Genomic DNA, 15,817 nt, shown 5'->3' on the forward strand with positions numbered 1-15,817 from the left:
ATTTCAGGCAGGCGTCAGACTTTGAAAAAATTCTGGCCAGCAAGGAACTTTGAAAAAATTCTGGCCAGCATGGGACTTTGAAAAAATTCTGGCCAGCATGGGACTTTGAAAATTTTCAGCCAGGCATCAGACTTAGAAAAAATTCTGGCCAGCATGGGACTTTGAAAAAAATCTGGCCAGCATGGGACTTTGAAAATTTTCAGCCAGGCATCAGACTTAGAAAAAATTCTGGCCAGCATGGGACTTTGAAAAAATTCTGGCTAGCATGGGACTTTGAAAATTTTCAGCCAGGCATCAGACTTAGAAAAAATTCTGGCCAGCATGGGACTTTGAAAATTTTCAGCCAGGCATCAGACTTAGAAAAAATTCTGGCCAGCATGGGACTTAGAAAAAATTCTGGCCAGCATGGGACTTTAAAAATTTTCAGCCAGGCATCAGACTTAGAAAAAATTCTGGCCAGCATGGGACTTTGAAATATTTCAGGCAGGCGTCAGACTTTGAAAAAATTCTGGCCAGCAAGGAACTTTGAAAAAATTCTGGCCAGCAAGGAACTTTGAAAAAATTCTGGCCAGCATGGGACTTAGAAAAAATTCTGGCCAGCATGGGACTTTGAAAATTTTCGGCCAGGCATCAGACTTAGAAAAAATTCTGGCCAGCATGGGACTTTGAAAATTTTCGGCCAGGCGTCAGACTTAGAAAAAATTCTGGCCAGCATGGGACTTTGAAATATTTCAGCCAGGCATCAGACTTAGAAAAAATTCTGGCCAGCATGGGATTTTGAAAAAAATCTGGCCAGCATGGGACTTTGAAAATTTTCAGCCAGGCATCAGACTTAGAAAAAATTCTGGCCAGCATGGGACTTAGAAAAAATTCTGGCCAGCATGGGACTTTAAAAATTTTCAGCCAGGCATCAGACTTAGAAAAAATTCTGGCCTGCATGGGACTTTGAAATATTTCAGCCAGGCATCAGACTTAGAAAAAATTCTGGCCAGCATGGGACTTTGAAAATTTTCAGCCAGGCATCAGACTTATAAAAAATTCTGGCCAGCATGGGACTTTGAAAATTTTCAGCTCGGCGTCAGACTTAGAAAAAATTCTGGCCTGCATGGGACTTTGAAATATTTCAGGCAGGCGTCAGACTTTGAAAAAATTCTGGCCAGCAAGGAACTTTGAAAAAATTCTGGCCAGCATGGGACTTTGAAAAAATTCTGGCCAGCATGGGACTTTGAAAATTTTCGGCCAGGCGTCAGACTTAGAAAAAATTCTGGCCAGCATGGGACTTTGAAAATTTTCAGCCAGGCATCAGACTTAGAAAAAATTCTGGCCAGCATGGGACTTAGAAAAAATTCTGGCCTGCATGGGACTTTAAAATATTTCAGCCAGGCATCAGACTTAGAAAAAATTCTGGCCAGCATGGGACTTTGAAAATTTTCAGCCAGGAATCAGACTTAGAAAAAATTCTGGCCAGCATGGGACTTTGAAATATTTCAGGCAGGCGTCAGACTTTGAAAAAATTCTGGCCAGCATGGGACTTAGAAAAAAATCTGGCCAGCATGGGACTTAGAAAAAATTCTGGCCAGCATGGGACTTTGAAAATTTTCGGCCAGGCGTCAGACTTAGAAAAAATTCTGGCCAGCATGGGACTTTGAAATATTTCAGCCAGGCATCAGACTTAGAAAAAATTCTGGCCAGCATGGGATTTTGAAAAAAATCTGGCCAGCATGGGACTTTGAAAATTTTCAGCCAGGCATCAGACTTAGAAAAAATTCTGGCCAGCATGGGACTTTGAAAAAATTCTGGCCATCATGGGACTTTGAAAATTTTCGGCCAGGCGTCAGACTTATAAAAAATTCTGGCCAGCATGGGACTTTGAAAATTTTCAGCTCGGCGTCAGACTTAGAAAAAATTCTGGCCTGCATGGGACTTTGAAATATTTCAGGCAGGCGTCAGACTTTGAAAAAATTCTGGCCAGCAAGGAACTTTGAAAAAATTCTGGCCAGCATGGGACTTTGAAAAAATTCTGGCCAGCATGGGACTTTGAAAATTTTCGGCCAGGCGTCAGACTTAGAAAAAATTCTGGCCAGCATGGGACTTTGAAAATTTTCAGCCAGGCATCAGACTTAGAAAAAATTCTGGCCAGCATGGGACTTAGAAAAAATTCTGGCCTGCATGGGACTTTAAAATATTTCAGCCAGGCATCAGACTTAGAAAAAATTCTGGCCAGCATGGGACTTTGAAAATTTTCAGCCAGGAATCAGACTTAGAAAAAATTCTGGCCAGCATGGGACTTTGAAATATTTCAGGCAGGCGTCAGACTTTGAAAAAATTCTGGCCAGCAAGGAACTTAGAAAAAATTCTGGCCAGCATGGGACTTAGAAAAAATTCTGGCCAGCATGGGACTTTGAAAATTTTCGGCCAGGCATCAGACTTAGAAAAAATTCTGGCCAGCATGGGACTTTGAAAATTTTCGGCCAGGCGTCAGACTTAGAAAAAATTCTGGCCAGCATGGGACTTTGAAATATTTCAGCCAGGCATCAGACTTAGAAAAAATTCTGGCCAGCATGGGATTTTGAAAAAATTCTGGCCAGCATGGGATTTTGAAAAAAATCTGGCCAGCATGGGACTTTGAAAATTTTCGGCCAGGCGTCAGACTTAGAAAAAATTCTGGCCAGCATGGGACTTTGAAAAAATTCTGGCCAGCATGGGACTTTGAAAATTTTCAGCCAGGCATCAGACTTAGGAAAAATTCTGGCCAGCATGGGACTTTTAAAATTTTCGGCCAGGCATGAGACTTTGAAAAAATTCTGGCCAGCATGGGACTTTGAAAATTTTCGGCCAGGCGTCAGACTTTGAAAAAATTCTGGCCAGCATGGGACTTTGAAAAAATTCTGGCCATCATGGGACTTTGAAAATTTTCGGCCAGGCGTCAGACTTAGAAAAAATTCTGGCCAGCATGGGACTTTGAAAAAATTCTGGCCAGCATGGGACTTTGAAAAAATTCTGGCTATCATGGGACTTTGAAAATTTTCGGCCAGGCGTCAGACTTAGAAAAAATTCTGGCCAGCATGGGACTTTGAAAATTTTCGGCCAGGCATCAGACAGAAAAAATTCTGGCCAGCATGGGACTTTGAAAAAATTCTGGCCAGCATGGGACTTTGAAAAAATTCTGGCCAGCATGGGACTTTGAAAAAATTCTGGCCAGCATTGGACTTTGAAAATTTTCAGCCAGGCGTCAGACTTAGAAAAAATTCTGGCCAGCATGGGATTTTGAAATATTTCGGCCAGGCATCAGACTTAGAAAAAATTCTGGCCAGCATGGGACTTAGAAAAAATTCTGGCCAGCATGGGATTTTGAAAAAAATCTGGCCAGCATGGGACTTTGAAAATTTTCAGCCAGGCGTCAGACTTAGAAAAAATTCTGGCCAGCATGGGATTTTGAAATATTTCGGCCAGGCATCAGACTTAGAAAAAATTCTGGCCATCATGGGACTTTGAAAATTTTCGGCCAGGCGTCAGACTTAGAAAAAATTCTGGCCAGCATGGGACTTTGAAAATTTTCGGCCAGGCATCAGACAGAAAAAATTCTGGCCAGCATGGGACTTTGAAAAAATTCTGGCCAGCATGGGACTTTGAAAAAATTCTGGCCAGCATGGGACTTTGAAAAAATTCTGGCCAGCATGGGACTTTGAAAATTTTCAGCCAGGCGTCAGACTTAGAAAAAATTCTGGCCAGCATGGGATTTTGAAATATTTCGGCCAGGCATCAGACTTAGAAAAAATTCTGGCCAGCATGGGACTTAGAAAAAAATCTGGCCAGCATGGGATTTTGAAAAAAATCTGGCCAGCATGGGATTTTGAAAATTTTCAGCCAGGAATCAGACTTAGAAAAAATTCTGGCCAGCATGGGACTTTGAAATATTTCAGGCAGGCGTCAGACAGAAAAAATTCTGGCCAGCATGGGACTTTGAAAAAATTCTGGCCAGCATGGGACTTTGAAAATTTTCAGCCAGGCATCAGACTTAGAAAAAATTCTGGCCAGCATGGGACTTAGAAAAAATTCTGGCCAGCATGGGACTTTAAAAATTTTCAGCCAGGCATCAGACTTAGAAAAAATTCTGGCCTGCATGGGATTTTGAAATATTTCGGCCAGGCATCAGACTTAGAAAAAATTCTGGCCAGCATGGGACTTTGAAAAAAATCTGGCCAGCATGGGACTTTGAAAATTTTCAGCCAGGCATCAGACTTAGAAAAAATTCTGGCCAGCATGGGACTTTGAAAAAATTCTGGCTAGCATGGGACTTTGAAAATTTTCAGCCAGGCATCAGACTTAGAAAAAATTCTGGCCAGCATGGGACTTTGAAAATTTTCGGCCAGGCGTCAGACTTAGAAAAAATTCTGGCCAGCATGGGACTTTGAAAATTTTCAGCCAGGAATCAGACTTAGAAAAAATTCTGGCCAGCATGGGACTTTGAAAATTTTCAGCCAGGCATCAGACTTAGAAAAAATTCTGGCCAGCATGGGACTTTAAAAATTTTCAGCCAGGCATCAGACTTAGAAAAAATTCTGGCCTGCATGGGACTTTGAAATATTTCAGCCAGGCATCAGACTTAGAAAAAATTCTGTCCAGCATGGGACTTTGAAATATTTCAGGCAGGCGTCAGACTTTGAAAAAATTCTGGCCAGCAAGGAACTTTGAAAAAATTCTGGCCAGCATGGGACTTTGAAAAAATTCTGGCCAGCATGGGACTTTGAAAAAATTCTGGCCAGCATGGGACTTTGAAAATTTTCGGCCAGGCGTCAGACTTAGAAAAAATTCTGGCTCGCATGGGACTTTGAAAATTTTCGGCCAGGCGTCAGACTTAGAAAAAATTCTGGCCAGCATGGGATTTTGAAAAAAATCTGGCCAGCATGGGACTTTGAAAATTTTCAGCCAGGCATCAGACTTAGAAAAAATTCTGGCCAGCATGGGACTTTGAAAATTTTCGGCCAGGCGTCAGACTTAGAAAAACTTCTGGCCAGCATGGGACTTAGAAAAAAATCTGGCCAGCATGGGACTTAGAAAAAATTCTGGCCAGCATGGGACTTTGAAATATTTCAGCCAGGCATCAGACTTAGAAAAAATTCTGGCCAGCATGGGATTTTGAAAAAAATCTGGCCAGCATGGGACTTTGAAAATTTTCAGCCAGGCATCAGACTTAGAAAAAATTCTGGCCAGCATGGGACTTTGAAAAAATTCTGGCCATCATGGGACTTTGAAAATTTTCGGCCAGGCGTCAGACTTATAAAAAATTCTGGCCAGCATGGGACTTTGAAAATTTTCAGCTCGGCGTCAGACTTAGAAAAAATTCTGGCCTGCATGGGACTTTGAAATATTTCAGGCAGGCGTCAGACTTTGAAAAAATTCTGGCCAGCAAGGAACTTTGAAAAAATTCTGGCCAGCATGGGACTTTGAAAAAATTCTGGCCAGCATGGGACTTTGAAAATTTTCGGCCAGGCGTCAGACTTAGAAAAAATTCTGGCCAGCATGGGACTTTGAAAATTTTCAGCCAGGCATCAGACTTAGAAAAAATTCTGGCCAGCATGGGACTTAGAAAAAATTCTGGCCTGCATGGGACTTTAAAATATTTCAGCCAGGCATCAGACTTAGAAAAAATTCTGGCCAGCATGGGACTTTGAAAATTTTCAGCCAGGAATCAGACTTAGAAAAAATTCTGGCCAGCATGGGACTTTGAAATATTTCAGGCAGGCGTCAGACTTTGAAAAAATTCTGGCCAGCAAGGAACTTAGAAAAAATTCTGGCCAGCATGGGACTTAGAAAAAATTCTGGCCAGCATGGGACTTTGAAAATTTTCGGCCAGGCATCAGACTTAGAAAAAATTCTGGCCAGCATGGGACTTTGAAAATTTTCGGCCAGGCGTCAGACTTAGAAAAAATTCTGGCCAGCATGGGACTTTGAAATATTTCAGCCAGGCATCAGACTTAGAAAAAATTCTGGCCAGCATGGGATTTTGAAAAAATTCTGGCCAGCATGGGATTTTGAAAAAAATCTGGCCAGCATGGGACTTTAAAAATTTTCAGCCAGGCGTCAGACTTAGAAAAAATTCTGGCCAGCATGGGACTTTGAAAATTTTCGGCCAGGCATCAGACAGAAAAAATTCTGGCCAGCATGGGACTTTGAAAAAATTCTGGCCAGCATGGGACTTTGAAAAAATTCTGGCCAGCATGGGACTTTGAAAAAATTCTGGCCAGCATGGGACTTTGAAAATTTTCAGCCAGGCGTCAGACTTAGAAAAAATTCTGGCCAGCATGGGATTTTGAAATATTTCGGCCAGGCATCAGACTTAGAAAAAATTCTGGCCAGCATGGGATTTTGAAATATTTCGGCCAGGCATCAGACTTAGAAAAAATTCTGGCCATCATGGGACTTTGAAAATTTTCGGCCAGGCGTCAGACTTAGAAAAAATTCTGGCCAGCATGGGACTTTGAAAATTTTCGGCCAGGCATCAGACAGAAAAAATTCTGGCCAGCATGGGACTTTGAAAAAATTCTGGCCAGCATGGGACTTTGAAAAAATTCTGGCCAGCATGGGACTTTGAAAAAATTCTGGCCAGCATGGGACTTTGAAAATTTTCAGCCAGGCGTCAGACTTAGAAAAAATTCTGGCCAGCATGGGATTTTGAAATATTTCGGCCAGGCATCAGACTTAGAAAAAATTCTGGCCAGCATGGGACTTAGAAAAAATTCTGGCCAGCATGGGATTTTGAAAAAAATCTGGCCAGCATGGGACTTTGAAAATTTTCAGCCAGGAATCAGACTTAGAAAAAATTCTGGCCAGCATGGGACTTTGAAAATTTTCAGCCAGGCATCAGACTTAGAAAAAATTCTGGCCAGCATGGGACTTTAAAAATTTTCAGCCAGGCATCAGACTTAGAAAAAATTCTGGCCTGCATGGGACTTTGAAATATTTCAGCCAGGCATCAGACTTAGAAAAAATTCTGTCCAGCATGGGACTTTGAAAAAATTCTGGCCAGCATGGGACTTTGAAAAAATTCTGGCCAGCATGGGACTTTGAAAATTTTCGGCCAGGCGTCAGACTTAGAAAAAATTCTGGCTCGCATGGGACTTTGAAAATTTTCGGCCAGGCGTCAGACTTAGAAAAAATTCTGGCCAGCATGGGATTTTGAAAAAAATCTGGCCAGCATGGGACTTTGAAAATTTTCGGCCAGGCGTCAGACTTAGAAAAAATTCTGGCTCGCATGGGACTTTGAAAATTTTCGGCCAGGCGTCAGACTTAGAAAAAATTCTGGCCAGCATGGGATTTTGAAAAAAATCTGGCCAGCATGGGACTTTGAAAATTTTCAGCCAGGCATCAGACTTAGAAAAAATTCTGGCCAGCATGGGACTTTGAAAATTTTCGGCCAGGCGTCAGACTTAGAAAAACTTCTGGCCAGCATGGGACTTAGAAAAAAATCTGGCCAGCATGGGACTTAGAAAAAATTCTGGCCAGCATGGGACTTTGAAATATTTCAGCCAGGCATCAGACTTAGAAAAAATTCTGGCCAGCATGGGATTTTGAAAAAAATCTGGCCAGCATGGGACTTTGAAAATTTTCAGCCAGGCATCAGACTTAGAAAAAATTCTGGCCAGCATGGGACTTTGAAAAAATTCTGGCCATCATGGGACTTTGAAAATTTTCGGCCAGGCGTCAGACTTATAAAAAATTCTGGCCAGCATGGGACTTTGAAAATTTTCAGCTCGGCGTCAGACTTAGAAAAAATTCTGGCCTGCATGGGACTTTGAAATATTTCAGGCAGGCGTCAGACTTTGAAAAAATTCTGGCCAGCAAGGAACTTTGAAAAAATTCTGGCCAGCATGGGACTTAGAAAAAATTCTGGCCAGCATGGGACTTTGAAAATTTTCGGCCAGGCGTCAGACTTAGAAAAAATTCTGGCCAGCATGGGATTTTGAAAAAATTCTGGCCAGCATGGGACTTTGAAAATTTTCGGCCAGGCGTCAGACTTAGAAAAACTTCTGGCCAGCATGGGACTTAGAAAAAAATCTGGCCAGCATGGGACTTAGAAAAAATTCTGGCCAGCATGGGACTTTGAAAAAATTCTGGCCAGCATGGGACTTTGAAAATTTTCGGCCAGGCGTCAGACTTTGAAAAAATTCTGGCCAGCATGGGACTTTGAAAAAATTCTGGCCAGCATGGGACTTTGAAAATTTTCGGCCAGGCATCAGACAGAAAAAATTCTGGCCAGCATGGGACTTTGAAAAAATTCTGGCCAGCATGGGACTTTGAAAAAATTCTGGCCAGCATGGGACTTTGAAAAAATTCTGGCCAGCATGGGACTTTGAAAATTTTCAGCCAGGCGTCAGACTTAGAAAAAATTCTGGCCAGCATGGGATTTTGAAATATTTCGGCCAGGCATCAGACTTAGAAAAAATTCTGGCCAGCATGGGACTTAGAAAAAATTCTGGCCAGCATGGGATTTTGAAAAAAATCTGGCCAGCATGGGACTTTAAAAATTTTCAGCCAGGCGTCAGACTTAGAAAAAATTCTGGCCAGCATGGGACTTTGAAAATTTTCAGCCAGGCATCAGACTTAGAAAAAATTCTGGCCAGCATGGGACTTTGAAAAAATTCTGGCTAGCATGGGACTTTGAAAATTTTCAGCCAGGCATCAGACTTAGAAAAAATTCTGGCCAGCATGGGACTTTGAAAATTTTCAGCCAGGAATCAGACTTAGAAAAAATTCTGGCCAGCATGGGACTTTGAAAATTTTCAGCCAGGCATCAGACTTAGAAAAAATTCTGGCCAGCATGGGATTTTGAAATATTTCGGCCAGGCATCAGACTTAGAAAAAATTCTGGCCAGCATGGGACTTTGAAAAAAATCTGGCCAGCATGGGACTTTGAAAATTTTCAGCCAGGCATCAGACTTAGAAAAAATTCTGGCCAGCATGGGACTTTGAAAAAATTCTGGCTAGCATGGGACTTTGAAAATTTTCGGCCAGGCGTCAGACTTAGAAAAAATTCTGGCCAGCATGGGATTTTGAAAAAAATCTGGCCAGCATGGGACTTTGAAAATTTTCAGCCAGGCATCAGACTTAGAAAAAATTCTGGCCAGCATGGGACTTTGAAAATTTTCAGCCAGGCATCAGACTTATAAAAAATTCTGGCCAGCATGGGACTTTGAAAATTTTCAGCTCGGCGTCAGACTTAGAAAAAATTCTGGCCTGCATGGGACTTTGAAATATTTCAGGCAGGCGTCAGACTTTGAAAAAATTCTGGCCAGCATGGGACTTTGAAAATTTTCGGCCAGGCGTCAGACTTAGAAAAAATTCTGGCCAGCATGGGACTTTGAAAATTTTCAGCCAGGCATCAGACTTAGAAAAAATTCTGGCCAGCATGGGACTTAGAAAAAATTCTGGCCTGCATGGGACTTTAAAATATTTCAGCCAGGCATCAGACTTAGAAAAAATTCTGGCCAGCATGGGACTTTGAAAATTTTCAGCCAGGAATCAGACTTTGAAAAAATTCTGGCCAGCAAGGAACTTAGAAAAAATTCTGGCCAGCATGGGACTTAGAAAAAATTCTGGCCAGCATGGGACTTTGAAAATTTTCGGCCAGGCGTCAGACTTAGAAAAAATTCTGGCCAGCATGGGACTTTGAAAAAAATCTGGCCAGCATGGGACTTTGAAAATTTTCAGCCAGGCATCAGACTTAGAAAAAATTCTGGCCAGCATGGGACTTTGAAAATTTTCGGCCAGGCGTCAGACTTAGAAAAACTTCTGGCCAGCATGGGACTTAGAAAAAATTCTGGCCAGCATGGGACTTTGAAAAAATTCTGGCCAGCATGGGACTTTGAAAAAATTCTGGCCAGCATGGGACTTTGAAAATTTTCAGCCAGGCATCAGACTTAGGAAAAATTCTGGCCAGCATGGGACTTTGAAAATTTTCGGCAAGGCGTCAGACTTAGAAAATAATTCTGGCCAGCATGGGACTTTGAAAATTTTCGGCCAGGCGTCAGACTTTGAAAAAATTCTGGCCAGCATGGGACTTTGAAAAAATTCTGGCCATCATGGGACTTTGAAAATTTTCGGCCAGGCGTCAGACTTAGAAAAAATTCTGGCCAGCATGGGACTTTGAAAATTTTCGGCCAGGCATCAGACAGAAAAAATTCTGGCCAGCATGGGACTTTGAAAATTTTCAGCCAGGCATGAGACTTTGAAAAAATTCTGGCCAGCATGGGACTTAGAAAAAATTCTGGCCTGCATGGGACTTTGAAAATTTTCAGCCAGGCATCAGACTTAGAAAAAATTCTGGCCAGCATGGGACTTAGAAAAAATTCTGGCCAGCATGGGACTTAGAAAAAATTCTGGCCAGCATGGGACTTTGAAAATTTTCAGCCAGGCATCAGACTTATAAAAAATTCTGGCCAGCATGGGACTTTGAAAAAATTCTGGCCAGCATGGGACTTTGAAAAAATTCTGGCCAGCATGGGATTTTGAAATATTTCGGCCAGGCATCAGACTTAGAAAAAATTCTGGCCAGCATGGGACTTTGAAAAAAATCTGGCCAGCATGGGACTTTGAAAATTTTCAGCCAGGAATCAGACTTAGAAAAAATTCTGGCCAGCATGGGACTTTGAAAATTTTCGGCCAGGCGTCAGACTTAGAAAAAATTCTGGCCAGCATGGGACTTTGAAAAAAATCTGGCCAGCATGGGACTTTGAAATATTTCAGGCAGGCGTCAGACTTTGAAAAAATTCTGGCCAGCAAGGAACTTTGAAAAAATTCTGGCCAGCATGGGACTTTGAAAAAATTCTGGCCAGCATGGGACTTTGAAAATTTTCGGCCAGGTGTCAGACTTAGAAAAAATTCTGGCCAGCATGGGACTTTGAAAATTTTCGGCCAGGCATCAGACAGAAAAAATTCTGGCCAGCATGGGACTTTGAAAAAATTCTGGCCAGCATGGGACTTTGAAAAAATTCTGGCCAGCATGGGACTTTGAAAAAATTCTGGCCAGCATGGGACTTTGAAAAAATTCTGGCCAGCATGGGACTTTGAAAATTTTCAGCCAGGCGTCAGACTTAGAAAAAATTCTGGCCAGCATGGGACTTTGAAAAAATTCTGGCCAGCATGGGACTTTGAAAATTTTCGGCCAGGCGTCAGACTTAGAAAAAATTCTGGCCAGCATGGGACTTTGAAATATTTCAGCCAGGCATCAGACTTAGAAAAAATTCTGGCCAGCATGGGATTTTGAAATATTTCGGCCAGGCATCAGACTTAGAAAAAATTCTGGCCAGCATGGGACTTAGAAAAAATTCTGGCCAGCATGGGATTTTGAAAAAAATCTGGCCAGCATGGGACTTTGAAAATTTTCAGCCAGGCATCAGACTTAGAAAAAATTCTGGCCAGCATGGGACTTTGAAAATTTTCGGCCAGGCGTCAGACTTAGAAAAAATTCTGGCCAGCATGGGACTTTGAAAATTTTCGGCCAGGCATCAGACTTAGAAAAAATTCTGGCCAGCATGGGACTTTGAAAATTTTCGGCCAGGCGTCAGACTTAGAAAAAATTCTGGCCAGCATGGGACTTTGAAATATTTCAGCCAGGCATCAGACTTAGAAAAAATTCTGGCCAGCATGGGATTTTGAAAAAATTCTGGCCAGCATGGGACTTTGAAAATTTTCAGCCAGGCATCAGACTTATAAAAAATTCTGGCCAGCATGGGACTTTGAAAATTTTCAGCTCGGCGTCAGACTTAGAAAAAATTCTGGCCAGCATGGGACTTTGAAAAAATTCTGGCCAGCATGGGACTTTGAAAAAATTCTGGCCAGCATGGGACTTTGAAAATTTTCGGCCAGGCGTCAGACTTAGAAAAAATTCTGGCCAGCATGGGACTTTGAAAATTTTCAGCCAGGCATCAGACTTAGGAAAAATTCTGGCCAGCATGGGACTTTGAAATATTTCGGCCAGGCATCAGACTTAGAAAAAATTCTGGCCAGCATGGGACTTAGAAAAAATTCTGGCCAGCATGGGATTTTGAAAAAATTCTGGCCAGCATGGGACTTTGAAAATTTTCAGCCAGGCATCAGACTTAGAAAAAATTCTGGCCAGCATGGGACTTTGAAAATTTTCGGCCAGGCGTCAGACTTAGAAAAAATTCTGGCCAGCATGGGACTTTGAAAAAATTCTGGCCAGCATGGGACTTTGAAAATTTTCAGCCAGGCATCAGACTTAGAAAAAATTCTGGCCAGCATGGGACTTAGAAAAAATTCTGGCCTGCATGGGACTTTAAAATATTTCAGCCAGGCATCAGACTTAGAAAAAATTCTGGCCAGCATGGGACTTTGAAAATTTTCAGCCAGGTATCAGACTTAGAAAAAATTCTGGCCAGCATGGGACTTTGAAAATTTTCGGCCAGGCATCAGACTTAGAAAAAATTCTGGCCAGCATGGGACTTTTAAAATTTTCAGCCAGGCATCAGACTTAGAAAAAATTCTGGCCAGCATGGGACTTTGAAATATTTCAGGCAGGCGTCAGACTTTGAAAAAATTCTGGCCAGCAAGGAACTTTGAAAATTTTCGGCCAGGCGTCAGACTTAGAAAAAATTCTGGCCAGCATGGGACTTTGAAAATTTTCGGCCAGGCATCAGACAGAAAAAATTCTGGCCAGCATGGGACTTTGAAAAAATTCTGGCCAGCATGGGACTTTGAAAAAATTCTGGCCAGCATGGGATTTTGAAATATTTCGGCCAGGCATCAGACTTAGAAAAAATTCTGGCCAGCATGGGACTTTGAAAAAAATCTGGCCTGCATGGGACTTTAAAATATTTCAGCCAGGCATCAGACTTAGAAAAAATTCTGGCCAGCATGGGACTTTGAAAAAATTCTGGCTAGCATGGGACTTTGAAAATTTTCAGCCAGGCATCAGACTTAGAAAAAATTCTGGCCAGCATGGGACTTTGAAAATTTTCAGCCAGGAATCAGACTTAGAAAAAATTCTGGCCATCATGGGACTTTGAAAATTTTCGGCCAGGCGTCAGACTTAGAAAAAATTCTGGCCAGCATGGGACTTTGAAAAAATTCTGGCCAGCATGGGACTTTGAAAAAATTCTGGCCAGCATGGGACTTTGAAAAAATTCTGGCCAGCATGGGACTTTGAAAAAATTCTGGCCAGCATGGGACTTTGAAAATTTTCAGCCAGGCGTCAGACTTAGAAAAAATTCTGGCCAGCATGGGACTTTGAAAAAATTCTGGCCAGCATGGGACTTTGAAAATTTTCGGCCAGGCGTCAGACTTAGAAAAAATTCTGGCCAGCATGGGACTTTGAAATATTTCAGCCAGGCATCAGACTTAGAAAAAATTCTGGCCAGCATGGGATTTTGAAATATTTCGGCCAGGCATCAGACTTAGAAAAAATTCTGGCCAGCATGGGACTTAGAAAAAATTCTGGCCAGCATGGGATTTTGAAAAAAATCTGGCCAGCATGGGACTTTGAAAATTTTCAGCCAGGCATCAGACTTAGAAAAAATTCTGGCCAGCATGGGACTTTGAAAATTTTCGGCCAGGCGTCAGACTTAGAAAAAATTCTGGCCAGCATGGGACTTTGAAAATTTTCAGCCAGGCATCAGACTTAGAAAAAATTCTGGCCAGCATGGGACTTAGAAAAAATTCTGGCCTGCATGGGACTTTAAAATATTTCAGCCAGGCATCAGACTTAGAAAAAATTCTGGCCAGCATGGGACTTTGAAAATTTTCAGCCAGGAATCAGACTTAGAAAAAATTCTGGCCAGCATGGGACTTTGAAAATTTTCGGCCAGCATGGGACTTTGAAAATTTTCGGCCAGCATGGGACTTTGAAAATTTTCGGCCAGGCATCAGACTTAGAAAAAATTCTGGCCTGCATGGGACTTTAAAATATTTCAGCCAGGCATCAGACTTAGAAAAAATTCTGGCCAGCATGGGACTTTGAAAATTTTCAGCCAGGAATCAGACTTAGAAAAAATTCTGGCCAGCATGGGACTTTGAAAATTTTCGGCCAGGCATCAGACTTAGAAAAAATTCTGGCCAGCATGGGACTTTGAAAATTTTCGGCCAGGCGTCAGACTTAGAAAAAATTCTGGCCAGCATGGGACTTTGAAATATTTCAGCCAGGCATCAGACTTAGAAAAAATTCTGGCCAGCATGGGATTTTGAAAAAATTCTGGCCAGCATGGGACTTTGAAAATTTTCAGCCAGGCATCAGACTTATAAAAAATTCTGGCCAGCATGGGACTTTGAAAATTTTCAGCTCGGCGTCAGACTTAGAAAAAATTCTGGCCAGCATGGGACTTTGAAATATTTCAGGCAGGCGTCAGACTTTGAAAAAATTCTGGCCAGCAAGGAACTTTGAAAAAATTCTGGCCAGCATGGGACTTTGAAAAAATTCTGGCCAGCATGGGACTTTGAAAATTTTCGGCCAGGCGTCAGACTTAGAAAAAATTCTGGCCAGCATGGGACTTAGAAAAAATTCTGGCCTGCATGGGACTTTAAAATATTTCAGCCAGGCATCAGACTTAGAAAAAATTCTGGCCAGCATGGGACTTTGAAAATTTTCAGCCAGGAATCAGACTTAGAAAAAATTCTGGCCAGCATGGGACTTTGAAAATTTTCGGCCAGCATGGGACTTTGAAAATTTTCGGCCAGCATGGGACTTTGAAAATTTTCGGCCAGGCATCAGACTTAGAAAAAATTCTGGCCTGCATGGGACTTTAAAATATTTCAGCCAGGCATCAGACTTAGAAAAAATTCTGGCCAGCATGGGACTTTGAAAATTTTCAGCCAGGAATCAGACTTAGAAAAAATTCTGGCCAGCATGGGACTTTGAAAATTTTCGGCCAGGCATCAGACTTAGAAAAAATTCTGGCCAGCATGGGACTTTGAAAAAATTCTGGCCAGCATGGGACTTTGAAAATTTTCAGCCAGGCATCAGACTTAGAAAAAATTCTGGCCAGCATGGGATTTTGAAAAAATTCTGGCCAGCATGGGACTTTGAAAATTTTCAGCCAGGCATCAGACTTATAAAAAATTCTGGCCAGCATGGGACTTTGAAAATTTTCAGCTCGGCGTCAGACTTAGAAAAAATTCTGGCCAGCATGGGACTTTGAAATATTTCAGGCAGGCGTCAGACTTTGAAAAAATTCTGGCCAGCAAGGAACTTTGAAAAAATTCTGGCCAGCATGGGACTTTGAAAAAATTCTGGCCAGCATGGGACTTTGAAAATTTTCGGCCAGGCGTCAGACTTAGAAAAAATTCTGGCCAGCATGGGACTTTTAAAATTTTCAGCCAGGCATCAGACTTAGAAAAAATTCTGGCCAGCTTGGGACTTTGAAAATTTTCAGCCAGGAATCAGACTTAGAAAAAATTCTGGCCAGCATGGGACTTTGAAAATTTTCAGCCAGGCATCAGACTTAGGAAAAATTCTGGCCAGCATGGGACTTTGAAAATTTTCGGCCAGGCGTCAGACTTTGAAAAAATTCTGGCCAGCATGGGACTTTGAAAAAATTCTGGCCATCATGGGACTTTGAAAATTTTCGGCCAGGCGTCAGACTTAGAAAAAATTCTGGCCAGCATGGGACTTTGAAAATTTTCGGCCAGGCATCATACAGAAAAAATTCTGGCCAGCATGGGACTTTGAAAATTTTCGGCAAGGCGTCAGACTTAGAAAATAATTCTGGCCAGCATGGGACTTTGAAAATTTTCGGCCAGGCATGAGACTTTGAAAAAATTCTGGCCAGCATGGGACTTTGAAAAAATTCTGGCCAGCATGGGA

This window comes from Festucalex cinctus, chromosome 17 (assembly GCF_051991245.1).
Source record: "Festucalex cinctus isolate MCC-2025b chromosome 17, RoL_Fcin_1.0, whole genome shotgun sequence".
Taxonomy (NCBI): Eukaryota; Metazoa; Chordata; class Actinopteri; order Syngnathiformes; family Syngnathidae; genus Festucalex; species Festucalex cinctus.